The 4973-nt window shown below is 36.0% G+C and overlaps 1 long non-coding RNA gene across 1 annotated transcript; it reads right to left on the reverse strand.

Moving 5' to 3' along the window:
• Positions 1-614: 614 nt before the first annotated feature.
• On the reverse strand, positions 615-3246 carry LOC141305368 (uncharacterized). The gene is made up of 4 exons (XR_012344380.1): positions 3171-3246; positions 1910-1975; positions 1647-1723; positions 615-1356 (listed from the first exon to the last, which is right to left on the reverse strand). It is a non-coding gene; the product is annotated as an uncharacterized lncRNA (long non-coding RNA).
• Positions 3247-4973: the final 1727 nt, after the last annotated feature.

Here is a 4973-nt window from a genome sequence, read left to right on the forward strand (position 1 = left end):
ATCGGCGTCCACTTGCGCGCAGTGACGGATCCGCAACGAAGGCGGATCGCGGATCCGCCGTGGCTCCGCGCTGCATCCGCTCCGCATCCGCGATTAAAACCTTACCTCCGCGGCGGGTCCATTTTGGACCCGCAAATTAATACATACATCCGCCGCGGACTCTTAACGGACTCATAAAAATCATGGCTCATCCGGCCCGGATCCGATCCGGACCCGTTCATTAAGTGGGTCTATACCTCATTTAAAATGGGTAATTGGCCAAAACTAGCTATGGAAATATCTAAAATAAAGCTGACAAACATTATATAGACTTGATTGCTCTATAAAACCTTAAATATTCTATATGTCACCCTTTATTAATAAACCACAAAATCATTCAAACCTTGAAAATATCTAAACTTTCCTTGGCCAATAACAATAAAACACTCTATAAAAAATAGGTAATTACATGAAGATTTTTTTTTTTACAGTAACATTATTTTATTTAATGAAAACATCATCTCTAAAAAGACATTTCAGTTTAATAACCTTGAAAAATGAATGATTTAGTTAAATTCAGCTATAAGGAATTTGTTAGCACACAAGTTTCATTAGTCAGTTTGTGTCAGCTTGATTTAACAAATTTCAATATCAGTGAAAATGTTGCAAAATTACTACATTACACAGTATTAAAGTCCATTCAGCAATAAAGCAGCTTGGAGAAAACAGTGATATCATAATTCAACTCAGATCAGTTCAAGTCTTGAAATTATGCAACAGTGACAGTACAGTCAAATCAATTTTATTACTGAATATTCAGTGTCTTTTAAACCCCAGCTGAGCATGTCAGAGCCAGTGGAACCTAAACTCCAGCAGGTGTCTGAAACAAATAAAAAATACCATGGGAGAAACCAGGAGCAGTCAGCCCTCCTCTGGTTAAATGAACAAAGATGGTGTGATTATGATTTTAGGCTGGATCACTAGCCCGATTGTGGACTGAATTCATTCAGAATATTGCATCCAGCTCCTACTGCTTGAAGATCAGGATACATCACGCTGTCGTTTTGTCAGAGAAGTTGTAGTCTGTCCAGCAAGGCTACCTTTTAGCCAGTAGTAGACGACTGAATTAACAGTGACTGTAAGTATGATAAAACTACATTTCCTGGCCTGGCATGTTCATTGCTGTCATAAGGGTCCATGCAGAGGACTTGTCTGTTTCCTGTGGTCTTTGCTGAGGACCTGTGCCGATGGCTGTCATATCGTGATGTTCACTTGTTGTAGTCTCCGCTCACATTCAGGGCTGTGTTGTGGTCATCTCAGGATGCAGGTTCACCATCTGGTTTGGATACAGACTGGATCCGGCTGACTACGATAACCCTAGGACAAGAATGAGACAAAAACTTTGAAATAAGTAACAAGTATCTATGTTAACTTTCTCACAGCACCTGTAATCATACAAGAACATTTTCATACAAATTTCATGACATCTCATAGCAAAGATTACTGTTATATGCAGGATGTAAAAGTATATTTGTAAACATTTAACCTTAAATATATTGATATGAATCTTTTGACACTGCACATTTTTTACACATTAAAAGCAGAATCATTTCAGTATTTGACAAACTGGTTGGCTAAATCAAGTTTAAAACTCTATTTAATCTTACTTTTAAAGATGACGTAGAATATCGAAGAATGAAGTAGAATCAAAAACCAGACTGGAGCACTTGAATGAGCTGTAAAGCTGCAAAAGAACACACACACAGTATCTTAGTATGCTTCAATTCCATATAAATGATCTAAAACCACATTACAAGGTGGGAAATATTTGTAAAAATATTTGGACACAAAAAAATGGACAAACTAGTATACCACAACCAAAGACTACTGTTAAATATAGGATGTAAAACTAGCTTTGTAAACATTTCACCTTAAATATAGAGAATAGGAATCTATGTCAAGCCACGCTGCATTCCGTCATGTTTTAGGACACGATCTGGAGCACACAGTGAAAACAAAAGCTAATCACCACAGAAAAACATCTTACATACACTTAGAATAAAACAGATATGTAAATCTCTTTCAATTAAAAGAAATCGCTCTGTTGTGTGTCTTGAGAGGCCGCAAATATTCATTACATAGTATTCAGTCTCCTTCACTAAAGTGGTACTGATATAACTGCAAAAACACAAAATGAAAATTAACCAGTTTTTTATTATAGTAAACATGTAGCAACCGTGTTTTTGGCATATTTATTACCATTAGTATAACCACAATTTTATTAGAAATACCATGGTTACCTAACTACCAAATACCTAAGTATGGTTAGAGTATCAAAACCATTTTGTAAGGGGAGAACACACCATAGCAAGATCTCAAATGGTGGATCATTTATCATTGTCATATGGCCCAGTAAAACTGCTCAGTGTTAAAGAATTAAGTCATTATAGAGGTAACAGAATAACTTACTATAAATCTGCTTTTAAACGATGTATATCGTGGATGCTACACAAATAAATAACTAGACTTGAATGAATTAAGATGAATATTGCTTACTATCAGAGATGCCGAACAAGGATGCAAGAGATCAAATAAATGAATGAGCTCAATACGTACAAACTAGTGGCCAGGTATCACGAGCTGCCGCAGGTAACATTTTCATATATATAATAAATCTACAGATATCTGTTATAACTAAGACCACATTTTATTTTAGTTGTTTACCATACCAAGTTTCATAGTGAATGTTGACATTTTATATTATTTTATGTTTATATGACTCAACAGATGAAATGATTGAAATGATTAACGCTTACTGTATCATCAATAACCATAGCTCTTATCAATGTCTGCATGAAATACATCTGCTTTTTCAGCTTTCTATCATGGCAAAAGCACTTTTTTTACACCAGGCATGAGAAGGGCTATGGCAAATGATGATACAGTAAGCCTTAACCGCTCCAACGTGATCTTAATTAGAATATTATTAACATAAAATAATATGGTAACACTTTAACATTTACAATCACTACTATACATTCTCTGCTTTTGCTCTTGTGTCCTAAATTGACAGAACGCATTGCCATCAAGACATTGCACATTTATTCCATGTTAAAGCTGTAGTGTAGATCACTGTCAGTATTTGACAAACTAGTTGGCTGAATCCAGTTTAAAACTCTATTTAATCTTACTTTTATAGATGAAGTAGAATGTCGAAGGATGAAGTAGAATCAAAAACCAGACTGGAGCACTTGAATGAGCTGTAAACCTGCAACAGAACACACACACACACACACACACACACACACACACACACACACAGTATCTTAGTATTTTTAATTTAATATACATTATCTGAAACAACATTACAAGAGGTGGGGAATATATTTGTCTAAATATACAAAAAAAAAAAAAAAAGAATACAGCTAAAAATTCCAGAACCAAACTTTAATGAAAAAACATAGCATAATATATCTATATATACGTTATATACTGTATAAGGAATGGATTAAAATCTGGATAGCCAAATAAATTACCCTGTCTCCCAAAAAAAGGAGATCCCGTCCAAATAGGCCTGTTATTACTCAAGATAATGTTAACGCGAGTTGAAAAGCTCACTCGACGTTCCACAAAGCAATTAAGTACTTTATTAACGTTAATGTAACTTGCAACTGTACAAATAAAGCATATTTTAAAAAGTATTCTTACCGTGTTCAGTCCTCTTTAACCTGGCAGGCCGCAGCTTCACTCTGAGGAGGATTTCTGAGATAGAAAAAAAATCAAGCACGTTCGGATTGAGAATCCGCCCAGCATCCGTATTGAGTCCACTCATAACTTTATATTCCATATGAACTGTTGAACTGAAGCATTATAGGAGGAGAGGTGGGGAATGTATTTGTCGAAATACAAGCAAAAATAAACTTGAACTAATATTCTAGTACCAAATTTAAGTGACAAAAAGTGTATTCTCGCCTGCAGTTATATCTGAAGGGGTGAAAAATGACCTAACCTTACACATATGATCAGTACTGCATTAAAACCCGGATAGCCAACAAATCTAACATTTTCTCGTCTCACAGAAAGAAGGAGATCTCGTTTAAATAGACGTTAAATTGCTCAAATCTACCATAATGCTAACGCGCTGAAGAGCTAACGTTAACTCGACGTTCCACAACGCCGTTTCAGAATTAAAAATGCAAACAAAGCAATTAACTAATTTATTAACCTTAAAATTACTGGCAACTGTACAAATAAAGCATATTTTAAAAGTATTCTTACCGTGTTCAGTCCTCTTTAACCTGGCAGGCCGCAGCTTCACTCTGAGGAGGATTTCTGAGATAGAAAAAAAAAAAACAAGCGCGTTCGGATTGAGAATCCGCCCAGCATCCGTATTGAGTCCGCTCATATTTTATATTTCATATGAACTGTTGAACTGAAACATTAGGAGAAGAGGTTGGGGATATATTTGTACAAGCAAAATACTTGAAATAATATTCTAGAACCAAATTTAAGTGACAAAAAGTGTATTCTCGCCTGCAGTTATATCTGAAGACAGGTGGAAAAAAAACACCTAACTTTATATCAGTACTGCATTAAAATCCGGATAGCCAACTAAAGAAAGGAGATTCCGTCCAAATAGGCCTGTTATTACTCAAATCTACTATAAAACGCGCTTAGTTAACGTTAACTCCACATTCCTGCAGTTTCGGAATTAAAAATGCAAACAAAGCAATTAACTACTTTATTAACATTAATGTTACTGGCAACTGTACAAATAAAGCATATTTAAAAAGTATTCGTACCTTGTTCAGCCGTCTGGCCGGCCGTAGCATCTCTGAGGAGGATTTCTGAGACAGCACCAGTTTAAAAAAAAAAAGCGCGTCTGTCCTGAGTATCCGCTCAGTATCCGTAATGAGTCCGCTAACTGACCGTCCGCGGTCAGGAGGAGGGGCATATTCTGGGCGGATGGCCAAACAGACTGTGACAGTTAAGCG

Source organism: Garra rufa, unplaced genomic scaffold, assembly GCF_049309525.1.
Source record: "Garra rufa unplaced genomic scaffold, GarRuf1.0 hap1_unplaced_002, whole genome shotgun sequence".
Classification (NCBI taxonomy): domain Eukaryota; kingdom Metazoa; phylum Chordata; class Actinopteri; order Cypriniformes; family Cyprinidae; genus Garra; species Garra rufa.